The sequence below is a fragment of the Bos indicus genome, chromosome 2, assembly GCF_029378745.1.
Source record: "Bos indicus isolate NIAB-ARS_2022 breed Sahiwal x Tharparkar chromosome 2, NIAB-ARS_B.indTharparkar_mat_pri_1.0, whole genome shotgun sequence".
Lineage (NCBI taxonomy): Eukaryota > Metazoa > Chordata > Mammalia > Artiodactyla > Bovidae > Bos > Bos indicus.
Genome location: NC_091761.1, coordinates 133,053,163 through 133,080,050, shown reverse-complemented (window position 1 = coordinate 133,080,050; position 26,888 = coordinate 133,053,163). Strand labels below are relative to the sequence as shown.

The window sequence follows — 26,888 nt, the reverse complement described above, 5'->3', positions numbered from 1 at the left end:
GTGTGTGTACGCGGGAATCTTAGTGGAAGTCCTGGGGGTGTGTGTCCTGGGGGTGTGGGTGTATGAGTGTGTCCTGGGTGTGTGTGTGTATGTGTCTGTATGCGGGAGTCTTAGTGGAAGTCCTGAGTGTGTGTGTCCTGGGGGTGTGGGTGTATGAGTGTGTCCTGGGTGTGTGTGTGTATGTGTCTGTATGCGGGAGTCTTAGTGGACGTCCTGGGTGTGTGTGTCCTGGGTATGTGTGTGTGTGTGTGTATGTGTACGTGGGAGTCTTAGTGGTGGAAGTCCTGGGTGTGGGTGTGTGTGTTGTGGGTGCGTGTACACGGGAGTCTTAGTGGAAGTCCTGGGTGTGTGTGTCCTGGGTGTGTGGGTGTATGAGTGTGTCCTGGGTGTGTGTGTATGTGTCTGTATGCGGGAGTCTTAGTGGAAGTCCTGGGTGTGTGTGTCCTGGGGTGTGGGTGTATGAGTGTGTCCTGGGTGTGTGTGTGTATGTGTCTGTGTGCGGGAGTCTTAGTGGAAGTCCTGGGTGTGTGGGTGTGTTTGTTACCACATGACCCCAAGGAGCACAGCCACAGTGCAGACTGAGAACCTAGAGCCCTGGGTTCGCGCCCCTGCCTGCTGCTGACTCGCCACGTGGGCCCGGGCTGGGCCCGAGGCGGTTTGTCTGGCAAACAGTAGGGGAGCTGCATCGGACACAGACGGCCGCTGCGCTGCAGCAGGAGCCTCATGGCTTCAGTGCAGACAATTCGGGTAGAGAAAGACTCTCGTCAAAACGACGCTACATTGTTCGCATGGGTAAACGTATTCACCCTTTATTTGAGAATGCCTTATTTTTTTGCAGGGGGGCAGGGGGTGTTAAAACGTCTGAAATTTTATGAGAGGATGGGTTTTGTTTTAAAGGTTCACAACCCAATGACCTCCTCCTCCTCCTCTTTTTTAAATGTTTCTGGGCTGGTTAAAGCAAAAAAAACGAAGCAACCAGTTTTCTGCAGAGTGGGATCCAGTCCTCCCTGCGGCCCAAGCAGATCTAGGTACTTTCTAGGTCGGCATAAAGGCGTAGGAGCGCTCCCCGCCACCCCACTTTGTGACTCAAGTCCTTCGAAGAACAAAGCAGATTAAAGCACAGGGTAGGGGGCTGATCCCTGGGACCGGCCGTCAGCAACAGCCGTGCCTGCTGCCCGCCCGGCCTCCTTTCCTACTCCTCTGTCACAGGGCTCCTCCGTCCACACGGTCGGCCAGGGCTGATCTGCATGCTGCCAGCACCCACCATGGGCAACCAGAGGGCCTCAGCCGCTGCTGTATGCGGGAAGAGTGCTTCCGGGCCGCCGGGGGCGGTGGACGGCTTGCCTTCTCTCTGCCAGGGCAGCTGGGCCGGGGGTGCAGCAGGCATCCGGAGACCCCCTCCCTGCGTTCCTGGGCACGGCAGAGCCGTGGAGACCGTACCTGAGTGCCCGGATCTGGCCCACCTGGAAGGTCTGCGCCTGGACTTCTCAGAATCTGTGGCCGGGAACTACCCCGCCTCAGGAAAACACACATCTGAACTGCCACTCACAAAGCCACAGTGGAGCACAGACACATTCAGGGCACCTGTGAGTGATGGCTGACTCGCCCAACGGTGAGAAGCACCTGGCGGTGACTCGCCCCAATGATTCTCCACCCCCACTGGTACAAAAAATTTCTGCCTCCTGGATAAACTCTCAACTTGGGCCACATCCTTGCATATGACTTCGCTCCACCAGTCCTGTTTCTCTGATCAAAAATAAGATGCTCTGTAAGAATAACCTTACTGTTGTCACGGGGAAGGGGGAGTGTGGACTTCAGGGTGAGCCTCCACATCCGCACAAGCGCGGCTGCCCCAGGGCGCAGCAGTCCCGAGGTCGGATGCGTCCTAATCCCCTCTCCCCTCCCCTCCACTTCCACCTGCGCCCTCGCAAACAACCACCCTGTCCTACGCACTGTTCCAGGACATAGAAGTCTGAGCACGTGTTCTTCCACTTAAAAACCCTCCCTGCTGCTGGATAAGGGAATGCACTGGTCAGTTACATTCTTATTTCAGATACATAATGAATAATATTTTAGTATAAGAATGCCTGGCTTCCCTGGTGGCTCAGATGGTAAAGCGTCTGCCTGCAATGCGGGAGACCCGGGTTCAATCCCTGGGTGGGGAAGATCTCCTAGAGAAGGGAATGGCAACCCACTCCAGTACTCTTGCCTGGAAAATCCCAGATGGAGGAGCCTGGTAGGTTACATTCATGGGGTTGCGAAGAGTTGGACACGACTAAGCAACTTCACTCCAACTTCATCATAAGTATGTCTAATAATACTGATCCTACGATATTGATCCTACCACCCCTGCAGGGATCAGCCGAAACTCCCAACTTCTGTATCAAGATGCCAAATTCTTTGGATTCCTGCGGTGACATGGATGTCAACTGAACCCCAAGCGCTCTGGGGACGGCTGTCCTAACACTGGCCTTGGCTACCATGTTACTCCTTCCTCTGCACTTAGCATTCTTCACCTAGCCCTGAGTCGGTTCTCCTAGAGGCTGGTCCCCCAGACCCGAGCCAGTGACGCACACACTGGCGGGTGCTCCGGCGTGCTCATGAAAGTGGGTGTCAATCCTATGATCTGAGGCCACAGGGCAGATGCAGAAAAAAACGGTTTATCTCTGAAATCCAGTCAATCAGTTAATGACTCTCTCCCTGCACTCATCCCAACCCTACCCTGCCTCCTCCTCTTGTCAAATGCTTACAACGGGGAAGAAATCACATTAAGTCTCAGGGATCGCGAGCTTGCAAGCAATTTAAACAGAAGGACAGGTCCAGACAAAGCCGGGAGACCCCTTCAGTGTGCTGTCCTCTGCGGCCTCGGGGCCCGAGGCAGGCCTCTCGACCGCCCGAGGGCGGACGGTTTCTGTCCAGGCTGCCCATCCGATCTGCTTAACGGCCTTTGAGAGCAATGTCCAGAAAACACAAAGGTGTCAGACCAATCCAAGCTGTTGGGGGGGATTTAAGCCTAATTCCAAGTGACGTGGAATAATAAACAATGCTGCCTGGGCCAAGACAGCCATCCCGCCCTCCTCCTGGCGGTCAAGTTCAGCCCCTACCACTGGTACCCAACCCCCATCCAGCTCACGGGTGCCCACGGGCCACAGCAAAGACGGGCGACACGGGCGGGGGCAGTAAGAAGCCCAGAAGATGGAAGGCAGGAAGGGCCAGCAGGCCTCGATCCACTGTCTCAGGGGACACCGTAAGCGTGAGAAGAATCAAGAGGAGGAGGGTGGAGCCGCCGGCGCCTGGTGGGGCTTGCCGGGCACTGTAAACTCTGCAACTCTGCCAGCGTCGCCTCCTTGAATCCTCCGAACAGCCCTGCATACAGACTCGGTCATGGTCCCTCTTCCAAAGAAGGGCCTTAGAGAAGTCACATGCCCCAAGTCACACAGCTCCCAGCCAGTGTCTAAGAAAAGACACGTGAGATGCATCTGGGTTAAAAAAAAAACAACAACGGGAATTACATCCCCTCTCGCTGTTGCCCCGGACGGCATACTTTCCCACTATCGAGCCCAACAGCTGATCACATGAAGAGATACAAATCAGAAGCTTCCGGCCACGAGCGAGGCTGGTGTTCGGGCCGCCATATGGTTCTACTTTGTCTCTTCCTCTTCTCCATTAGTTATTAATGTTGAAAAAAACTGCTCAGCCAGAAAGAGAAACTCGAGATGAACCTTAAAAAAAAAAACGCACAAAAGCCAGGACAGCTCAACTCCATGGATAACCTAATTCATGGCGCCCCGTACCTCACTTTTTGTTTTTTTTTTTTTAATAGGGCCAAATGAACACATTCTGTCTTCTGATCTGCCCGCTGGCTGAGAGCCCGCCACCAGAGAGATAAGAATCGAAAACAGGCCCTGCTCGCTGGGTTGCACGCTCAGATTGGGGACATGGCCGCAATCACGGCTGGGCAGAGCGCGGCGGGCCCGCTCCCCGGCAGAGCGCAGCGGGTCAAGATGCCGGAGCTCCCTGCCCGCGGCCGGCAGAGGTCTCTGCTTACAACCTGTTCCTTTTCTTTTTTCCAGGGCCTCAAACTTGCCCCGATTCTCCCTAATAAAAGTTTAGAAATGAGAGTGTTTCTAATGACACACACACCTGCGTCAGAAATCCACCCTATGGGGTGGCATTCTGAAAAACACCAACCCCAAATCAAAGCCAGGCTCAAATCCTTGGCCTGCCACTTCCTGAACCCCGGAACTGGGGTCTGCAGCGCCCGCCTCTATGACCCTGAGCACCAGGCGCGTGAGGTGCCGTGGATTCAGAGGCGGACGAGGTGGACGGGTGCAGCCCTGCTCTTGCAAAGCGCTCTCCAGCCGCTGGAAACAGGCAAGGCAGGAGGAGCCTCCCCAAGGGCTGAGGGCCGTGACGGGAAGGGGACCGCAGGGGTCAGTGACCGGGAGGCAGACTGAGAGGACCAGGAGTGAAGGAGCGGGGAGGCGCTGCCTGGGGAGAGGGGAGCCGGCATGGGGCCTTGGCGAGGACCTGGAGGAGACAGAGTCCAGGGGGCTGGGCGGGGCCTCGGCCGGGGGAGCAGAGCCTGTGCGGCCCTGGCAGTGTGACTCCAGCCCTCGCACTGTCTTATAAACCGCCACCCCCGCCAGCCTCCCAGGTTTAAGGACACACTCGAGGACCCATCTGTGAAATCAGGCCCAGGGCGCCTCCAGAGCCCATGGGAGGTAAGAGACCCCCGCCCCAACCTCCTGCTCAGGGTGGAGGACACAAGTCCTCCCACGACTGCCCGGCGGCAGTGCTGTCGCCAGAGCACTCTGGGCCCTGGAAGCCAAGTTTCCAAGTGAACTGGCCTCTGCCCCCAACAGGGGGCCCGCACCCCTCCCTGTAAGTCTGTAGGGAGGGTCTGCTGAGGGCGCAGGGGGACACCCAGGGCCCTGCTCATCGCAGGAGCCCTCAACCCTGTCACCACGGGATGGAATGCCCTCGAGCGCCTCCTCTGGGGCAAGGCTGGGCTCCCCAAGACTCCACACCCCCGACCCCGTGGAGGGGGAGACCCGAGTGCAGGCAGCAGCTCACACAGCCAGCCAGCAGCGGGGGGTGGGGGACAGGGCCGTGAGCCCCAGACTCCAACCCAGGGGCGCCAGAGCCCAGGCCCTGACGGGTGGACACAGCGAGGGGCTGCCGCTCCCACCGCCCCTCTGGGGGCTCCGGAGGGAAGAGAGCTGGGGAGGACCTGGGGTCTGCACGCCCCTGCCTGCCCTCCTTCACTCCTGCTGCACTGCGGGCTGGGATCCCCGCACCACCCAGCATGGCCCGACCCCAAGGCTGCCAGCCCTCCTCGTGTCTCATGTCCTGACCGTCTCCCAGTGAAACTATCGAAGGACTTGCAGGGCAATGCTCTTTCAGTGCAAGTTCAGACTATTCTTCATTTGAAGACTGAGCACTTTGAGAGTGCTCTTTGAAGGAGGGCTTCCCAGGAGGCTCAGAGGTAAAGAATATGCCTGCAACGCAGGAGACGCAGGTTCAGTCTCTGGGTTGGGAAGAGTCTCTGGAGGAGGAAATGGCAACCTGCTCCAGTGCCTATGCCTGGGAAATCCCATGGACACAGGAGCCTGGTGGGCCACAGTCCATGGAGTCACACAAGAGGCGGACACGACTTACTGATTAAACACCACCACCACTTGGAAGGAAAACGTGAACTGCACGTGATGAGCATTAAGAAGCAACTTCCCGACTTCGGCAACATTATAACGGGCGTGAGCTGTGCCCCTTGTGTCCGGGCCCCGGCTCGAGCGCCATACCAGCACGCACTGCCCGCCGGGTTCTGGCGCCAAGGGTCTAACACACGTGCAGCTGCCAATGTTCGGGAATCGGTACCGATCAACACAGTTTACTCTGCTCAGAGATCCACTTTTCACATGCCATTAACGACAGAGAGCTTTCTCAGCAAACAATAAGCCCGCGCTCCTTCTCTTAGGCAGGTGCCTCAAACCACCCCCAGATGGGGGTAATAAAAACTCCCCAAATAATAAACAAAGGCAGACTTCCTGGGCTAGGTTTCAGCCACTCATCCCCCAGGGCTTAGCCTCCTGGAAGCGAGCAGCCTGGAATGAGAGGCCAGAGGGTTTTTCTAAGGGAGGGTCGGAACAAAGAGGAGACAGGCTGAAAAGAGAAATTAGAATCAGGGCGCGCGGGCCACCCCGGGGCACACACCAGGCTCCCGTTTTCCACGTGTGACCCTACGCTTCCCAAAGCGGGCGGACCAGGTGCCCGGCGCCTAATTAAATTCGCTGTTCCCTGGCCAGCAGTGACCTCATCACCTGTGCACACAGAGGGGCCAGGGTGTTCCCAAGCTGCCTGCCTCTCTAAGGAAGAGCTGGCCCCCCAGGGATTGGGCACACTACACAAGCACCTTCAAGAAGTCAGAAACGGAGACTCACTGTGTCGCGCGTTACCCGGACTGCGTCCAGAGGGCTGCACGCAGCCACCGAGCCGCGGTCAGGAGCTGCAGGGCACAGGGCGGCCACCGCCTCGGCCTGGGGGGTGGCGGGCGGAGGTGCCGTCCCCCAGCCCGGGCCCAGCCTCCTGCTGCAGCCCCGCCCACGAGCCCCCCTGCAGTCCCCCCGCCCGTCTCTCGGCCTGGATCACCTGTCCCCCCAGTGCCACCTGGAGGGCCCCACTTCTCCTCCAAGGTCCCCTTCCACACACGCCCAAGGCTTCCTCAGCCACGGCGATCCCATCACCCATGGTCTGCGGGCCGTGCCCATGACGCCCTGGACCAGACCCAGCCTGGGGCCCCAGATTCAGGGTGGGGAGCTCTTTCCTCAGGGCAGGGAGGTCTGCACGTCCCCAGGCCGAGTGGGACACTGGCAGGGCTTCCTAAACGTCCAGACAGTGGGACTGTTCTGAACTGGGAAAACCAGGGCCACTCGGGGGAGCGCTGACCCCTCTTTTATCTCCTTCTGGCTGCGCTGGGTCTTGGCATGGCCCGCGGCATCTCTTCTGTTGTTTTGACACGCGGGATCCTCGTGGACGCGTGTGACATCCGGTTTCCCGACCAGGGATCAGACCCCGGCGCCGCACGGCGAGCTCGGAGTCTCAGCTGCTGGACCACCAGGGAAGTCCCCGAGTTCTGACCTTCTGAAGCCTGTGTCTGTCCCAGCGGGAAGCTCCTCCAAACGTTCCGAGCTGGACCAGCGACTGGCTGGGTGGGCGAGATGGACACGGAGGGCCGTGGCCTGGGGAGGCGCCGCGTCACTGTGACCTCCCGAGTCGGGCGCAGACTCAAGCTTCCACACCCCCTTCTCGGGGGGATGCCAACTGCTCTGCCCACCCCACCACTCCACGCAGGTGCCCCCAGGAGCTGTGCCCACAGCCTCGCTTAGTGAGGAAGGCTCCTGAGACAGAGCAGAAACCTCCTCCCAGGCAGCCCGCGGCCCTGCTTTCTCAGCGTGAGAGTGAGAAAGCATTATTAAGGCGCTGGCTGCATTCTTACAAATCACCTCCCACCTTTCTGGGAAAAAGACCAGGTAAAAATACATAAAAACAACTCATTTATAAGATGGTCTTTTTGCAAAGAGAGTGCTATTTCATGGGCAGGACAAAGGATCCCTCTGTTTTATTTTACTATTTTAATATCATCAGTATTAAAGCGAAGATCCTAAAGACTGCAAACTTTTCTTCTTAAGTGCCTGCTATACACGAAACACTCTTCTAAGCACGGAATACATATCCTCATTTTAAAATCATGGCAACCCTGTACAAACCAGTTTATGCCAAATTTCTCACTGCTTCAGAGGAGTACACAGAGGCACAGAGAGGCTGAGCTCGCACTTTGGAGGCGGCAGTCAGAACTGAAGGAAACGCATCCACTCCCACCCCAGGGCCCCTCAGAGCCCTGCAGGGCGGCCAGGGAGCGCATGAGCCTCAGAGCCACGCGACCACTGAGTCACACGCCACAGTCCTGGCTCTGCCCACCACACATTCCTTCCGAACTCTCGTGGCCACCACCTCCTGAACACCCCAGACAGTGCACCAGCCCATCAGGACCCAGCGACGCTGCCGCCGCCACGTGTGCATGTGTGTTTCTGAGAGGCGGCGAGGGCCAGCACGGGCGCGCCACGTTACAGGAGACAGACCCGGGAAAGCTGGTGGCTGTTTTTTTTCCTCTCCCCTCCCTTAGCACAAAAATCATCCGGGCTGGCTGACCACAACGTTTCACACTGGATTCCTTCCACTGGATGGATGTCTCAGCAAGGTTTTGTTTTCATTTCACTGAGTCACTCAGAGAAAATGACCGCGCACCAAGTGAAGCTGTAGCTCTCCTGCTGGGGAAACGGCTCCACTCGGGAGCAACAGACGTGTGCCCTGTGCTGGCCGTGTGTGCCCAGAGCACGAGCGCCTCTGTGTTTCCACTCTGGCTCATCAGGAAGTAAAACTCAAATCCGCCAGATACAGTCTGCCCAAGTGTGTGAAAGGTGAAATTAGCATCCCCAGGCTCACAGTCTCAGAGGGGAGAGCGGTACACGGGGGAGGTGTTCTGGGCCCTGGAAGGGGAGGACTGGATGCTGCAGACACGAGGTGCACTGCCCAGAGCGCCTCTGGGGCAGCGGAGGCGCGGGCGAGGCTGGGGAACAGGTCTCAAGGGGCTGATGACTCCGCTCGGCCGTAAAAACTGCAGCCCGCAGATGCAGAGTGGGCCACGGAGAAGCCGGCAGGACTGCCCACCTGGTCGGAGAAGTGAGGCATGGAGTGTCGAGTACAGAGGGTCACACGACTCTGTAAAAACCCCTGCACACTTTAAGGGGGGGTTATAGTACATGGGTTATATCTACATAATCACAAGTATGTGTCTCTCTTTTTTTCAAAGAGTCAATCAAGAGAATATTCCAAGCAGACAGCACAAGAATACCCAGGGAACTATAAGTTCAGTGAAAATACAAAACCACCACTTGGGGTTTCCAGCAGGTAAGGGGATGCTGCGTGACCTAAGTTCCGGTGAGCAAAAAGTGACCCCCAGGCACAAGGCATCCGGAGCAGGGTCACCCTTCTCTTCAGGCGAGCATCTTCTCAGCAGCTTGCAGCCCTGCACTCTTCTACATCACAACAGATCCACGCAGCTCGGGGTGGGACGCAGCACCGCCTGGAGGCTGGGGCGGGCCTCAGAGAAGCGGGGCTGCATCACCAGCTGAGCCGAAGCTGCCCTGGGCCTCAGTCTCCTGAGGACCCAAACTGAACAAGGCGGGGCTGTGATTCTCCAAGGCAGAGAAGAGGCAGTCAGTGGCGGGTGGGTGCCGGTGGAGACGTGGGGGCTCCGGGTGGTTAAGAGGAAGAGAGGAAGTCTGGGCCCACCTCTGTCTGTCTTGTTCCAGTTTGGCAAAAGACTGAGTTTGAAAGGAGGGCTCCACTAGCTTTTAAAAGGAAAAAAACACTCGACTAGATGAGTAAGCATCACTTCAGTGTTACGATCCCACAAAATCTCACAGGACAAGACTTAAGTTTACTAACTTACTATCTCTATGACCATTCAGGATATGGCGGCTCAGATGGTAAAGCGCCTCCCTGCAACGTGGGAGACCGGGGTTCGATCCCTGGGTCGGGAAGATCGGGAGAAGGCAATGGCACCCCACTCCAGCACTCTTGCCTGGAAAATCCCATGGACGGAGGAACCTGGTAGGCTACAGTCCATGGGGTCGCAAAGAGTCGGACACGACTGAGCGACGTCACTTTCACTTTATAAGAAAAAAGGTTGTGATGTTACTAAAAAAAAAAAAGAAGAAGAAAGTTTGACATTCTTCCTCAAAACAAAATGTCTACTGAGGAAGGTCCTGGGTGAGACCCCAAAATACCAAAACTAAGCTCCGGGCCCGTCTCCGAGGTGCCCACGTGGGAAAGACCCACGACAGGGGAATAAAGAAGAGCCTGTGACTGCGGGATACATTACTCCCCTGAACTCCGGCTCAGACTTAAAGTTCTCAGGAAAGTTCTCTATTTGTAAAACCCAAATCGCCCCCCTTTCCTCCCCCAGGAGTGGTTTCCCCAGAGCTCCCACCTCAGTTACTCCCTAACCGGATGCCCGGCCTTGCTGCTCCCCACGGTCAGGCCGGCATCCAGAACATAAAGGACAGCCCCCTCACTGATCTGAAGGCCTGCAGGACCCAGTCCCCGGCCAGCTTCAAAGGCGGGATGCCAGGCCGGGCAGCCCCTGCTCTCGGCAAGGGTGTGAATTGGCCTCCCCAGCCAGACGTGCCCTAAGGGGGTGATCCAGGCTCTCCTGCTCCAGGGCCAGTGCCCACGGCCGGCACCGGGCCTCCTGACGGCCTGCGGAAAGGAGACGCTCTCTGCTTCTGCTGGCCCAGCACCTCCCTCCAGCTCACCTGCACCATGAACCAGAGGACAGGGTCTGACCCAGACTCCTTGTCCCTCTTCATGAAATGCTCTGAGCACGCCACAAAGCCCTGCTCTGTCAGGATCCCAGCAACAGGGTGCCTGCCACACAGCTCCCGAGATGCTCTGAGAGCCAGACAGACTCCGACTAGCAACTGTCAGGGCAAGGCCACGGCAGGGGTCTTCAGGGGGGTGCGCGGGAGGATAGAGTAGCCTCCTGCCGACCCCCCGGCCCCTACCGAGGCCAGACCCTTCCGAAGTCGGTCCCCGAACCGGCGTGGCACTCGCGTTGAACAGAAGCGCCCGAGGACACAGCTCTCGTGTTGATTTTACCCAGAGTGAGACCAGCACAATCCTGCAGTCCCTCACCCAGAGGTTACAGGAGCGTGGCCACCAGCAGCAGCGGCTGCTGCCAGCGCCGTGCTGACACAGACGTAACGACCACAACAGAACAAGCCCAGAGCATCTGCACACGGAATTCCAAAGAGACTTAAATTTCCTGTACGGAGGCAGAATAAACGCCAAAAAGAAATAAAAAAAAAAAAAACCTTCCCCCAAACAAAAGTGGGGGCTTTCAAGGAGACTTGCTGAGTGGGGCAAACATTTTGGAAAGATGGAATTTTAAACACAAACACCAAAGGGCAGAGATTTGAGGCAGAAGAGCTATGCGCGCAGCTGGGAGGCCCTTTAATTAGGGAAAGATTTGCACAGCCTGCGGAGCGTCGGGCAGATCTCCCCTGGTCTCCGGAATGGGAAGAATGTGTACAGCGGTGGGGTAGTCGACAAGTTCGAATCTGCTGGACACTCTCACCGAGAAGGAGGCGCATGGTCCGGTCCCTGGCCGCCTTTCAGGGTTCCCAGGGGTCCTTAAAGCAACCGAAGAGGACTACCAGGTCTTGGGCAAGACAGGCAGGACCTTCTCCTTCCTAGGGGTGCCTCCCACAGACACCACGCAGGAAAGCTTTTCTGTCGAGGAGACTAAAGGCAAAAATAGAAATCAAGGGGAAACTACCCCCCCCCCCCCGCCCCCAGACCTAGGGGCTGTTTTTCCCTTTGCGTGTACCACCAGCTCTCACAGTTATTTCCAACGGACTTAAATACCCTGCACACGGGCAGATGATCTGCAGTCACATGGGAAAATGGGATCTCCTGCTCTGTTCAGAGGGAACCCTGGACTCCCGAGGGGCCGGATCGGAAGTGATGGCCTTCCCCACAGAGCCGACGCCCACACTGACCCTCTCCTTCCGGGACGTGAGGACACTCAATGCAGGTGGCACTGGGCCACCGGGGACTCGACTCTGCTGTTCAGGACACACTGTGTGAGGGCGCCCAGCAGCTATGAGAACAGCCACCAAACCTCAATAAGGGCCCCCAAGGCAGCCTCTGCACCCTTCTCCTCCACCAAAACCCAAGAGCTCAGGAAAAGATGGAAAGTCAGAAGTTGACTCTGGGGTCCCTCGGGGGCAGCAGCTGTTACTGAGCAGAGCTGCAAAGAAGGCCCTCGACAGGGCACCAGACTGGCGGGATTCAGGACATCCCGGGTTGCTGTGGGTCAGACAGGACAGAGGCAGGGGGCGCTGGCAGCTCCGAAAAGCACACGGGCTCAGAAGGGCCAGCAAGGCCGCGCCTCCCAGAAAGGCTTGGTGTAGGCAGAGGCACGGGGAGTCACCTTAGGGAAGGGCCCATTTCCCGGCTCCAATCTTAAAAAACTACACAGCGCCAACTGATCACTGGCCCTTCCCTCATCCACCGAGAAAGTCTGAGCAGCGACCAGCAGCTAGCCCTCGGCGAAGCTGGTATGTGCAGCCATCACCCACGTGCTGGCAGGGAGCCGTGAGACCCGAGTCGGGGCCCACGCTCAGGGGTGGGACCCGGGGCAGAAACACGTGGCCCCTGCCCTGCCCCGCCAGTTCCTTTCCTGCCACCCCGCTGGGTGGTGTCCCAGGCACCACCTACTCTGAAGGGCTTTCCCTGAAACCCACTCACCCAGGGAGGGCTTGGTGTCCTGGGCAGCGCTTGCACAGAACTCTGCCTTGCTCTCAAAGGAACCCTTGCAGGAGAGCCTCCTGGCCATCTGCTCCCTCCATGAGCACGAGCTTTTAAGGACACAGAGCTCACTGAGCAATTGCTGACCCCAGGGCTTTGGCTCTAGCCCTCAGGAGGGGCTCACACAAGCCTTCCCAGAGTGCCCGTCACGCGCCCCACGAAGATGGACAGAGCAGACATGCTCCCCATCATCAGAGGGCTGAGAGCACAGGCGAGCCCCGTGGCTGGAGGAGGTGGGGGGAGTGAGGCCCAAGCGGAGTGCGGCAGGAACACCAGGCTGGGGTGGGGCCTGCGGGAGACCCTGGAGCAGGGGGCCTCAGTGCGGGCAGGAGAGGGGGGACGGGGCCAGGTCACGTGTTCTCAGACCGAGACTGCCATTTGGGCTCAAGCCTGCTGACAGGCAGGAGTCAGCAAGGGCCGCACACAGTCAGCACCGCATGTGCTAGGGCTCCTCTGGCTGCAGGTGGGGGACCACGGCCACAGAGGGCCCGAGGCTGGCAGAGTCACCGCTGATCTCAGAGGCGCAGCACAAGAGAGGTTCCCGGGACCGCTCCACATGGGGACAGACACCCCTTCGGCCGGCTGGCTGGCTGGAGATGGCGGTGCTCTCTCAAAGTCACCATTCTGGGCTCGTGGAACATGTCTCCACTGGCCTCTGGGGGTTCTGAGGTGCGCCCAGTGCCGCTGGGGCCTGCCCTGCCCCTGGGCGCCCAGAGGTCACATGTCTGCTTACTCCACTGTCCTGAGCAAGCTTCCCCGCCTCCTGCCGGGAGAAGGCGCCATCTTCCAGAACCTGATGACACAGGCCTTCCCCTCCTTAGAAGGACGCTGGACAGTCCCGGGCAGGGCCGAGAGCTCAAGGGGCGAACTGCCCGCCCCTCCACTCACCGCCCGCTGTCCTCGGGGCCGCAAGGTCTGCCCTGTGATCACGGCAGCCCAGGCTGACACTGACCCGCGTGGCTCGCTGCTTGCCCCTGCCGAGACTGAGGCTGGCGTCCTTCTCCTCCTGGCACACTCGGGGAAGCCGAGGCACAGAGAACTCAAGCCGCCTCCCTGAGGTCACCCAGACATGCAGGGCACACCCGGAGGCTGCGGAGTCAGGCCCCCAGAGTCTTCACAACTCACAGTGACTTCCGCCTTTCTATGGGCTGCCCCCGCCTGGGGGCACCAACCCTAAGGATGAGGGGCTGGGGTCTCCCGAGTTATGTCAGCTTCACGAGGCACCTTGGTCTCCCTGCAAGTCTTGGCTTCGGACGATGCAGTGCTGAAAGAGGCTCACGTGCCCCTGCCCCTCGCAGAGCTTGGGGGTGGGTGAGATCACGGCCTTGTTAGGGCTTCCCCGGGGGCACTAGCGGGAAAGAACCCACGTGCTGATGCAGGAGATGTAAGAACCATGGGTTGGCTCCCTGGGTCGGGAAGATCCCCTGGAGAATGGCATGGCAGCCCACTCAGGATTCTCGCCTGGAGAATCCCAGGGACAGAGGAGCCTGGTGGGCTACAGTCCATGGGGTCACAAAGAGTCGGACTCGACTGAAGCGGTTCCGTGCACGCATGCACACACGCATTAACCGGTGTCTACTGAGCACCGACGGGGCGGTCGGGCATGGCACAGGGTCTGGGACACGGGTGAGCACGGCTCCATCCCACAGGCACTTCCAAGCCAGAGGGCCCCGGGTGCTAATACCACAAATTTACAGCACTCCATCGACCGCGAGAGCTCTTGGCCAAGCCCTATCGTGCGAGACATGGCTTCCCTGACATGTGGGGCTGAGACGACGAAGCTCCAACATACAGGCAGGAAGATGCTGGGGGGACCATGGCAGGTGGGCACCGCTGGGGGCCTGGGCCACACCCCTGCCCCCAGCCGTCGTCCACATACACTCAGAAAGACACTCGTGTGAAGTGTGAAGAAAGGCCCACTTGTGTGAAGGATAAGCGTTTCCAGCCCGGGGCCAATCTCATAAAGGGTTCTGTTCCAAACCCAGAGTGGTACTTTAGCTTCCAGTCACCAGTAATTAAGGGTGCCTGTACATTCCAGAAAGAGCGGACGCAGAGACTAACGCTAATTAAATCTCTTCTGCATTTGGCTTCGAACCTCGAGTGGCCTGCTGTCGGACACTTACTCCAAAGCCTCCATCTGCCGTAACTCCTCCCACCACCATCTGTACCGTCCAGTCTGCCCTTAGCTTGAAGGACGCGGTTACACAGAAGGGACGAGGCCCACGAGGACCACAAGACTCCACGAGTCTGGGGTCTCAGGAGAGCCGCGCACACCTGCCCTCCTGTCCCCCAAACCCCCGCCGGCTGGTGGGGACCGTGGCTGGGGGTGGGCACGGTCCGCACGGCCCCCTCGTGAGGCCTCTCAGGGGCAGGCTCTGTGCGTCTGTGACTGACAGGGTCTCTAATGAACCTTAATTGTGAGCGCGACGGGCCCAGGAAGCCAGCAACAGATGTGGCAAAGGGGCGACCACAAACCATCCGGCTAATGAATAACAAGTGTCCGGCCTGACGAGGGCCGCTGACCCACAAAAAGAGGAGGGCAGCGTCCCTGCTCAGCCCCGCGCCGTTTCTGAAGCTCTGACTCCTTCATGCGAGTGCGAGGAGCCCCCCATCCGCCACCCCCCAACAGAAGCAATGGGCGCAGTGGTGCCCCTGGGGGCGCAGCCTGGACATGGGGAGCGCGTGAGCGTCGCCACGGACACCTGCGCCTCTGACCGCATCTCGGCTTAGAACTATGGAAGCCCGAATTGGATGCCCTTTCAACACGGGGAGGTGAGAGCCACGCTGTGAAGACTGACCAGCACCTGCCGGTGCTAACAGCCCTGCCGGTGTCGCGTCCAGTCCGGCGTCTGCTGGTGGCCTGCGCTGACAGGAGAGGGCTGCTCGGGGGAGCCGTGAACACAGAGCAGGCGGGGAGGCGCGTCTAACCCTGCTGCCTACTGATCAGCCGCGAGGTTCCGACCAGCTCGGCAAAGCTTCCAGTTTTTTCATCTGTAAAAGGGGGCTCTCAAGAGTCTGCTCCAACACCACAGTTCAAAGGCATCAGTTCTTCAACGCTCAGCTTTCTTTTTTGTGGTGTTGGAGCAGACTCTTGAGAGTCCCTTGGACTGCAAGGAGATCCAACCAGTCCATCCTAAAGGAGATCAGTCCTGGGTGTTCATTGGAAGGACTGATGCTGAAGCTGAAACTCCAATACTTTGGCCACCTGATGTGGAGAGCTGACTCACTGGAAAAGACCCTGATGCTGGGAAAGATTGAGGGCAGGAGGAGAAGGGGACGACAGAGGATGAGATGGTTGGATGGCATCACCGATTTGATGGACATGGGTTTGGGTGGACTCCGAGAGTTGGTGATGGACAGGGAGGCTGGCGTGCTGCGGTTCATGGGATCACAAAAAGTTGGACACGACTGAGCGACTGAGCTGAACTGAAAATGGGCCTAGAGAAGACTGACCTTGTGGTCACTGGGAAAGGCATCTTGAGCCGCCTCTGGCATCTGAAGGTTATGGAGTAAAGCATCTCGGCTTACTCGGCGTGGTGTTTATTCGCTTGCACTTGACTACGCCACAATTATACTAGTCTGGGGGGACCTCAGAACCCCACTCAGGCCCTTGAGGCCACGTACTGCGCTAAAGCTTTCCATTCGCCATCTCCAGTTCTCAAGATGCGTGTCGTCAGACTCGTCTCCTAGACAGGGAACTCGAGACTCTGAGGACACGCCACTAAGCTGTGACGGAGACGAGAGCGGAGTGTGGCTGGGCCTTCAGAGTGTGAGCCAAGTGTGGCTGGGCGTTCAGAGTACACGGAGCTAAACTGACTCACACCCCACTGCTCACACTAGGAGCTGCCCTAAAAACATCTAATCAAGAATTTTACAGAACCCTGACCTCAAAGTATATGCAAAAAAAAAAAATAAAGGATACATTAACCTGGCAAATGGGGGTGTGGGTGGGGCACAGGGAGAAGGGAACCACTAAATAACCTGTCTCTAAGAAAAGTGCAAAATAAATGGGCATTGTTTCTAGCCCACCCCCTAAACGCCACTCCTTGGCTGATGACCTACGTGTAGGGGGTAAGAACAGGCAGGAGTCAGTGAGAGGCTAAAAGAGCCCCCCCAGCACGAGCAGCAGCTTCAGAGGAGGCTCCGAGGGGCCACCAACTGTGGAGCAGAGAACCACCGCCGGCTGACTGCCAAAGACCCTCAGGGGTGGGACCGGGGGTCTCGGGCTGGAGAGCAGGTGCCTGGGGTCACACCGGCCACATGGACGAGGCAGAGCAAGGTCAGACAGGGGTTCGAGCCAGGGGAAAGAGACAAGCAGTCCTGATGAGCTGCAAGCGCACAGGGAACGGAAGTGAAGGCGGGAGAAAGCAGGACACTGGACACAAAGGGACCCCGAGGGCTCGGCGCTCACGGGCGGCCCTGTGGGTCAGGTGCTACTCCAGGTGGGCTCCTGGGCGGCTGCCCTGGAGCACAGGCCACAGGCCAAGCGACCTGGATCCTCCCCGGATGCTGAGATCAACCTTAAAACCCCTTCTGCCTGTTGGACAATCCAACAACTGTTTAGGGTTCCCACCCCCAGGCTTCCAAAGGACTCCGAACGATGACCAACCAGGAGCAGTTACGCGTCCCGGGAACTGGAACAGGGGGAAGAACGGCGGCCAGAGCAATGAGCAAGGCGGGTGGAAGAAACCTAACCATCCAGGAACCTCCCCCAGCCCCGACCAGGGCAGACGGAGAAGCACGCGTGCTGTCGGATTACCCCATCTCTGCAGAATGACAAACACTATCACTAGTCATGAAACCACTCAGCCACGGTCTGACCCTAGCCCCCTCCATGGGCTTTGGGGGTGTGGGCAGCGGCGTTTCCCAGCTTTCTGTGAAGGGACCCCAACATGGGAGCCTGGGGAAGGCGGGGCAGGGTGAGCCCAGCCTCAGTGCCTCCGCGGGGGCCACGGCACCTCCTCCCTTCCAGACGAGACCAACCAAGTCCCTGTGATTGGGTGCTGCTGGCTCGTAACACCCTGCCCCCACCCCCGCCCCCGAAGGTCAAGGTCTGGGCCATGTCCACCTGTGAAAACAGCCAGGTTGCTTGGCACGTGGGCGCCACAGCCGCCAGGCAGGCGGGACGCGGGGGTCGGCACGCGGGTCCGAGGAAGCCCGTGAAGGAAGAAAAAGCCTCAGTGAGCACTTTTCAAGCACCTGCCTTTCCTGCACGTGTCGGCGCTTCATGGAGACTCCCAGGTCCTCACGACGGCCCCAGGAATGCAGGCTCTTACTGCCACCTCGGATCCTGGAAGCAGCTCTTGGGGGCGAAGGAAGCTGCCTGAGGTCTCGGAACTGGAAGGCGGGCCCCAGGTCTGGCCAGCCTGGCTCTGCCGGACGGCGGGTGACCAGCGGACATCGCTCGCCTCTCTCCACAGAACCAACCTTTGGGGTGGGGCAGGCTACAGACTCACAGAGCTAAGGGAAGTCGGTGCCTCTTCTGCTGGCAGAGGGGGGCCCTGAAAGCAGTGACATCAACTGAAGGGTGTCCACGGGGATGCTCTTTTAGTTCTGGGCGACACAGCCCAGCTGCTCAGCTGAGACCAGCCAGCTGCCACTTCAGAGGGGGAGCCGGAGACCCCTGCAGGTCACAGGGCAAGCTGGCGGCCCCGGAAGGCACAGCGCAGGCCCTGACAGCCAACAGGGCTGCTGCACGCACAGGGCTGCCTCCCTCACACCAAACGGATTCAATGACAAGGGGAGTCACGACGCTGCACCACGCATTCGTCAAAGTCTCAAACACCACGCGTAGGGTCACTGCCCAAAAGGATCTGGAATCCAGGTCGTCTCCCATGCTGGGGAAGGGCATGGCAACCCACTCCAGTGTTCTTGCCTGGAGAATCCCAGGGACAGAAGAGCCTGGTGGGCTGCAGTACACGGGGCCGTGAAGAGCCGGACGTGGCCAAGAGACTGAGTACACATCTCACACGTGGGTCACGAGCCCTCCAGGAGACCCGTGTTCTCCACACTGGAGTGCATTGATGGTAAGTTAGAGAGATGGCAGGCTAAAGGAGAGCGGGCTCTTCTTTTTCCAACTGTAGGACTTCTCAGAACCTTTAAATGTGGCAATATGGAGGAGAAGCTTCTAGAAGGTAATTAAGAGTACGCCATGTTTCTCCAACTGCTCGTTGTCTTTGTTCCTCAAGAGACTCAACACCAAAGGGCGCTGAGCAATCTCACGAAAGCTGGGGCAGGCGTAAGTTGCGCTGTGCCCTGAGCAGAAGAGGGCTCAGCGGTGCAGGGGCCTTCCCAGCCAGCTCACTGCGTCTTGTCTGCAGACGAGGCCTCTGCCCGGCCTCCTCTGGGCATCTTGCTGTCCCTGCGTTCTCCCCGCTGGGGGAGACGGGGCGCAGAAGTGCAGGACCCTGGGCTGCCTGGGCTCACAGCCTGGCTCCTCTGTTGCCACCCGCTGACCTTGGACAAGCTGCCGCAGCCCCTGCTGCTCCTTCCCCCAGGTGGGGACGGACGACCAACAACCTCAGAAAAGGTTTTCCGAAGAGTTAAGGAGATACATTCCCTGCCAGAAGCCACAAGCTATCTTTGAGTTTGTTCTCCGCCTTTTAACTTCACTTTGTTTAAACTTTAAAACTAAATTTGCACATTTCAAGCCCATCACACTGGCGTGAGCTTCCATGCCTGACGAAGGCCTTCCCCCAACTCCCAACATCAAGCACCACTGCTGTTTTCCCCCTGGTTCTCTCGTGTTCATGCAATACTTGTTCCTTAGTCCATCAGGAGTGTGAGGACGTGCTGTGTAAGAGATACTTAGCTTGTTTTCCTTCAAAACTATTAGGTGTTTCAGCAATTTTATTTAACGATCAACTTGTTTCTCGCAGTGAAGCGTGACTATGACTAGGCATAACACACACCACGTTCCTACGTCCCGGGGCCTCTGCTCTGGCCTTGCTGCCGGGCCGTGTCCACACGCCCACCTGCCTCGCGGGGAGCCCGCTCCGGGGTGCCATGCTGTTGCGCTGTCACTGGTGGGATCTTGCCCTCCCACCCCTGGTGTCATCTACACTCTAAGCGGTTTATGCCAGTGTGGGTGCAGACTTTGGTAGCTTTGATTTAAAGGCAGTTGCTTTACTGACCTGTCCCTTTAGTCCTGCAGGGCAAGAATTTGCTTTTCCTAAAAATTTTAGATTTGCTTTAATAACTGAAAGAACAGGGTCATACTACTTGGGTTTGGGCAGGATGCCTTCTTAAGGAGTGCTCTGTCTGCAACGCACACAATGCTGTGTGTGTGTGCTGGGGTGGGGGCGTCTCCTAAGAAGCGTCCACCTTGGCGCAGCTGTGTGTGTATCTGTGTGTGTGAATATGTGCGTGTGTGTGTGTGTGTTGAGGTGGGGGCGTCTCCTAAGAAGCGTCCACCTTGTCACAGCTGTGTGTGGGGGTCTATCTGTGTGTGTGAATATGTGTGTCTGTGTGTTGAGGTGGGGGCGTCTCCTAAGAAGCATCCACCTTGGCACAGCTGTGTGTGGGGGTCTATCTGTGTGTGTGAATATGTGTGTCTGTGTGTGTTGAGGTGGGGGCGTCTCCTAAGAAGCGTCCACCTTGGCACAGCTGTGTGTGGGGGTCTATCTGTGTGTGTATGTGTGTGTGTGTACCTGTGTGTGTGTGTGCTGGGATGGGGGTGTCTCCTAAGAAGCATCCACCTTGGCACAGCTGTGTGCGTGTGTGTGTGTGTGTGTGTATCTGTGTGTGTGTGTTGTGATGAGGGCATCTCCTATGGAAGCGTCCACCTTGGCGCAGTGGGCCCTGAAGCCAGCCCAGGCAGAATGGGGCAGCAGTTTCCTTGCTCATCCAAGTCTGAAGGGGCTTCACAGCAGAAGACAGATTCTAAGGGTCTTTTTTTCCTGAGGTCCTTACAAGTTCTGTGGTGTGTCTCTGCCCCTATCACAAGTATCTTTTATGCTTTCACTGTAGAAGGTGGTCTGGCCTTAGCAGGACGTGTCAGAAATGATGTGTTTTCCTTGTTAAAGGCAGCAGTTCAAAGGACAGCACACTGGAATCAACAGCGGGGCTGACTCTGCCCTCCCCTCGGTCACGGCTCAGGCCCGGGGCTCGCGGGCGCTGGGACAGTCTCGGTTTCGTCTGTAAAAGGCGGTCCCTCCCACCTGCTTCACAGAGCGGCCGTGGAGACGAACTGCGGTAACGGGGGAGACGTATTAACAGCGAGGCCCTTCCACCAGCGATCCTGACACTTGACGGATTTCCACTGTGGCGATTCATTTTCCTTTGTCATCGCTGAAAAAGATCTTATGGTGAACGAAAAGAGGGGAGTCAAATTCTCAATCTGAGACCAAACCAAAAAGTTTCCCTCTTGCCCTTTATAGTCTAACAGAAGCATACTACTCAGAGGCTGACGCCAAAGCGGACGGGAGATCACTAACTTTCAAGCCACCGAGCTCTGGAGAATTTCAAGCCCATGGCCACAGCGGGTAGCCTCCTCGACTGCTCCAGGATGCTCAGGACGCATCCCTGGAGTCTGCTCCTGACAGACCCTCTGCTCCCTACGAGCACGCCCACGACACAGCACGGGGCCTCGTGCTTCTCTCCTTTAATTGGTTTCAAGTTCTAAGGCTCTGGACCGCATGATCAGGAGGCAATCCAGGCCATCCTGCACTGGATCAAGTGAGGGTCTGGTAGTCTGCACATAACAGAACTCATCAGAATTCCAAGCAACTTCCAGCCATCCCTAAGGGGAGATCAGAGGAGCGCCCCCAGGAAGCCCTGTTTCCTCTTTCTAAGCAAATCACGCCATTTCATCCTGACATCAATCACCATCAGGTGGCGGGGTCCTCATCTCGGCAACAGGCTGGAGTCGTGAAGGGCCACCTCCACCCCCGTCTGGAGGGGGAACAGAGGGCCAACCCGGCACCCAGAGTCCGGGGTCTGCTTTTTCCCTCAGCCTTGCTTTTGTCACTACAGCTGCAGGCCATTCGACGAGCACAAACACTTGCATGAAAGGGCTCACCACAACTTTCCAAGGAATGGAGCTCATTAAAATCCTGCTGGAGGCCCTTGGCAGGAATGCTTTCCCTTGTAAAACGGAACTGCAGCACCAGTTGCCTGTAGGAGAGCTCGGGATAAGCTCAGAAACATCAGGCTGTGGAGGGGTCCCTGCAAGAGCACCGACGCTTCCATTCTTTCCCCAGGGTCGGCTCCAGAGACAGCACCGGCTGGGGAGAGAGCGCTTCCTATAGGTCCCATGTCACACGCAAGAGTGCGCCCCCACCTCCGACAGAAACCCACAAGGCACTTGCCAAGGCATGAGTGGAGGCTGACTCTCTGCCTTCTCCTCGCCTGCAGGGCTACAGCGCCCTGGCTCCAGGGTGGGCCCCCGCCCAGCCAGCAGATAAACCTACAGCCAGTGGGGAGGCCCAGCCACAAGGCCCCACTGAACATCTCCAAACAGGGTCCCTGAGCACGGCGGGGGTGGGGGGGGGCGCCCGGCGCCGGGGTGTCCTACTTCCCGGAACACCAACTGGGCTCAAGGATTTGGTGAAGAAAGCGTTCTTCTTATGTTAAAATGTCTTGCATGTGGGCAAGTTATTAACTGGAATGCAATTTTTTTTTTTTAAAGACAAAACAAAATTCTTTGCTAGAGGCGGCCACTTTTGGCTTTGCCCTCAAAACTCCAGAGGTATGTAAATATTTGCTCTCCTCAGGAATTCTTTGTCAGGGAAACTTTGGGAAAAGAACCTAAGGCATGGTGAGAGGCAGGGGGAGAGGTGGCCACAGCCAGGGAGAAGAGAGCCGAAGCTCCCTGAAGAGCCGGGACGCTGTTATTCAGAAGCGAAGACAAACGACCCTGCCTGCTGGGGTGCGTGACAGACAGGGAGCGAAGCTGGCGCGGCCAAGCGGTCCTCCTTTCAGAAAACCTCGCCTGAATTCCTGTCCTCGTTAAGTGTCGGCGCCTCGGAGCCAGGCCTTTCGTCTCTCACCCACGGCACCCAGAACGGCGTCTGGCACCCAGGATGTCAGAGGCTTACGGGAATAACTCGGCTCCGCAGCTCGGGACAGGCGTCCTCGGAGCTGATCAGCTGGTCAAGTCCAAAGAGGCGAGAAGCTCCGCCCGAAACCGTCCCTGTTTCGGACCCAGCTCTAGGATCCCTGCGTCTTTTCTGCCCCGTGACAGAGCAGCTGAGGAATACAGGCGGAGCACTTCTCCCCGAGCTGCACAGTGTGAGCCTCACAGGGAGTGTTCACGAAACGCTGACCGAACCCATTCCCTCTTCACCTACTAGGTCTAAGACTGCTTCAGAAAGAAGACGTGTTTGAGACAAAGGAGGAAAGCATGCTGGCGCAAGACTGCTTTAAACAGTGACAGTCATGGGGGATCCAGGCAGGCAGAAAACACGGGAGGCCTGGTCAGTCCTGACCACAGACGGGGCAGGTCATGCCCGGCCCAAGGCAGGCTCAGCTTCACCTCCTGGGGACAGAGCTTGCGTGTGATACTCTCACGACACACAGCTATCACTGAGAAAACCATCTCCAGATTTCACGGGTTCAACTACTAAAGACTGAAAACTAACAACATGTGGCTGAGGTCAGATAGATCATCAGTGATGTTAATGACTGTTAAATAAGAGCAGCCTCAACTTTAATCACAGAGGTGTGAGAGCGTGGCTCCAGGGTCCTGGCCAACACAAGCTGGAGGTCTGCACCCACTGGCTCACGGAGCCCATGTTGAGGTGTGCCCTGTGCCTGCCAGCCTTCTATCTGCCGAGTGGGATCTCCCTGCAGACCTTGCGTATCTACAAGTGGCCGTTTCTGTGAGCTGCTCCAAGTGTAGGTACTGCTGAGGCTGCCCTTCTATTTCTGGAGGGCAATTCTGGCTGCTAAGAAGAAATACGCTGAAATGAAAACCGATCAAGTTCTCAACTCCCTGGTCAGAGCATCAGGCCCTTTTACCTCTAACTCACAGACCAAGCGGCATGGCCTGGGTGCTTTAACCCCTCACTGGAATAAATCAAGTCTGGGGACACCCAAGAGCTGGACCTTTGGGTGACGATAAGCAAAGGAGGGAGGAGGAATTAAAAAATGAAGTGACTGACATTTGCAAGCAAAGACATTTCTGCTTAGTTAAACAGATTTAGGTCTATTTTTGGTTTGCTCTTAAAAAGGCAAAGGACGGCTGGCCTGCTGGGTGCCAATTTGCAGAAACAAACTCCTTCCTCAGCTCAGGGCTCAAAATACACCCCAGTGGAGAAGTTTCGGCTCTTGCTGCCAGCGTGCAGAGTAAAGCCATAGAAGGTCAAAGTTGAGGAAGCCAAGGGAGCATCTTAACGTCATGTGATTCTTGGCCCACGTGGACCTGCGGGTATTTCTGAAACAGCTTAACCATGGCTTTTGGCTGGCTTCACTTGAGCACAATGGGATTAATAAGTAATAAAATGATGCTTTGGCCATCTGCAAAGGAAGGTCATTTTCCACCAATCAGAGCACACATCATAATCCCAGGCAGCAAAAGCTCAGACGGAGCAAAGAAAAAAGCACACCGACCTGGCATGCTAAATCGAGCTGCCTCGGCCCAAAACTGCCAGGCACCCTCCACATGTCTCTTTAATGCTCCTCGGGAACGGGGCCGCCGGTGGATCCGATGGATTCCCCACACTTCCCTGGCTCCGACATCTAAGCAAGGCCATTCCCTTCATGGGCAATGCTGGCAAATCCCAACGTTCAGTCTTAAGAGCTGGAGGCTTTTCTTGAGAACAGCACCACCTCCCATTACTGGGGGCAGGTAAGCTGGGGAGGAATGGCTGTGATGAACGCCGGGCCGGGCTGATAGCGGCTCTGAGAACATCTGCCTGATCCCAGATTACAGGGAACAAAGGCCTGGACGCAGGGCTTCTAGACGGGCTCAAGACAGGGCGAGTCTCCTCAAATTACCGTTTGAAGAGGAACTAAAGCTGCAAGTGAGCTTCAGGGCCATAGCATAGACTAATAAGAACGAAGGAATTCTGCTCATCCAGTTAGAAAGAAAAAACAAAAACCAGAACAAAACACAGACAGACCTGTCACGCCCAGGGAAAATGGAAGAAAAATAGCAGTGATGAAAGATAAACATTCAAAGAAGTAACTTCCAGGACCCACAAAACCTGCCCACATGCTCTGAACCCATCACAGCGCACAGCAGGGGCCTCGGGCGGGTTTCTGAAGCACGTCCATAGAGTTTTAACGAGGCATGCCTCATCAGACCCTAACTCAGTGCAGAGTCAGGCTCCATTTCCATTTGGACACTCATCATACTTCAAATTAAAAAAGGAACAAGGGACTTCCTTGGAGGTCCAGTGGTCAGGCCTCCACCTTCCACTGCAGGAGGTGGGGGGGTTCGACCCCTGGTCGGGAGCTAGGATCCCACATGCCTTGAAGCCAAAAGACCAAAGCACAGAACAGAAGCAATGTTGTAACAAACCGGTAACTTAAAAAGTGGTGCACGTCAAAAAAAAAATTTTCTTTTTTTAAATAAAAGGCTGGCCCCACACGGCTGGGCGAGGGGACGGAGGCGCCCCCCCAGTGCCCAGTGAGGCAGTGGGCCAGAGTGAGCTGTGGATCCCAAGTGGCCAGCCCGCAGGGAACAGCTTTCAAGTCTCTGGGTGTTTTTCATTATGTGAAGTTTAAATGATTTTCCATACTACAGTCTATGTTTTAAATGTCGTAGATTACTAATTACTTAACATTTCCCCTATGAATAGGTAAGACAGACAGACGAGGAAGAGGCACCATATTTAATCTGTAGCTGCGGGTGTCAGCGATACAAGGTCAAGGCACCCAGCACCACCTGCTTCTTCTCAGAGTTTAAGTCACCCAGTAAAGGAGAGTGATCCCACACACATGGGAGGGGTATTGTGAGAATCAGTGTGCGCGCATCAGTAGTGTCTGCCTCTCTGAGACCCCACAGGTTGTGGTCCTGCAGGCCCCTCTGTCCGCGGGATTTTCCAGGCAAGAATCCCGGACTGTGTCGCCATTTTCCTCCTCCAGGGTGTCTTCCTGATGAACCTGCATCCGCAGGGTCTCCTGTTTGTAGGCAGATTCCCTACCTGCTGAGTCACCAGGGAAGCCCACGTATAATGTGTATGCAGTCATAAAGAGGCCAACGACAGATGTCACGACTCTACTTAGAAGCTTAGTTATGAACCAGGTACTACGATATAGTTTCGAGTTTACAAACAGTTGGAACACACTCAAGTCACTTGCTCAGATGATGAAGGCTTATGATATGTAAGGTTTGGCTGAGGGAGCATTCCCAGAGGTTTGAATTTTAAAACTGCCCCTTTTCTCCCCTTTTCCTTTTGGAAAATTAGATGAAATAACACAACTAGTATCCAGCTCAGTCCTGGGGACGCAGCACGTGCTCACCAAACGCTAGCTGCTGACCCCCCACCTCCACCCGCCTCCGTCCCCTCTCCAGTCATTTTTCTACAGATTACGCTGCAGGTGGGAGAACAGTGCCCCCTGACAGCGACCTCTGGGGTGCCGCTTCCTCCCCATGGCCCATCAGGGGCCCCACAGCACGGGACCCCACCTGGGCCAGTGCTGTCCTGCAAACTGACCCCCGAGGCAGGCTGTTATCTGGCCAAGGTGAAGGATGGCATGTGACTCACTCCTTCATTCACCGTCAGCGCTGCGATGTCCCTGCTGAGCCCAAGGAGAACTGGCCCATGCAGCTTAGGAACCCACTGACTAGGTTTCCACCAAAGCGGCTACATACACATCCCTGCGACAGGGACGAGGGCGCCACTGAGACAGGACACAGCTGCAGGAAAACACTTCCGTTGCCATAAGAACAAAACAGCCTGTGAAACACCAAGGAGACTCCACTGAGAAAAAATCTGCTCATCACTTCTGACTTCTCTGTTTGGTCTGTCTCTAAAACACAGTAATAACTAAACTGGTGAGCTGAACCGACACACAGCCGGGCGCACTGTGACGCCCGGCTGAGGAGCAGCAGCGTGGCCTCCTAGCTGACCAGCCGAGGGGCCTGATCCTACCCTCGGCTTCTGCCTACCCCGGGCCGCAGCTGGCCAGCTAGAGCTCTCCAAGGAAAACAAGCCATGCAGCACGGCCCAGCCCGCCTCTCACGCTGCGACCCGACGGGACTGCTGACAGGTGACCGAGGCCACCCAGAGAAAGCGCTCAGCACGATGCACTGCCCATGAGGGACAGCAGTCATTTCAGATGAGCGTGAGGGAACAGAAGGCTGTGGTGGTAATGGGGCGATGGTGACGACGCCACGTCAAATCCAAGCCCTCCTGATGACTTCTAAGGACACCTCCCACCCATCCAACTTTATGTTTCATCATTTCCCAACAAAGATCGTTTCTCTGACTCACATTTCACACGCCCATCCGATGTCTGAGCCAATGTTTAAAAATTAGGATCTTTCACATAGAACTCCCAATGTACGG

General features: G+C 57.0%; 1 protein-coding gene across 3 annotated transcripts in view; it reads right to left on the bottom strand.

The window, feature by feature from the left end:
* The window catches only part of CAPZB (capping actin protein of muscle Z-line subunit beta), a 140,078-nt gene that overhangs the window by 44,231 nt on the left and 68,959 nt on the right, over positions 1-26,888 (bottom strand). The gene's annotated exons all lie outside the window — the stretch shown is intronic.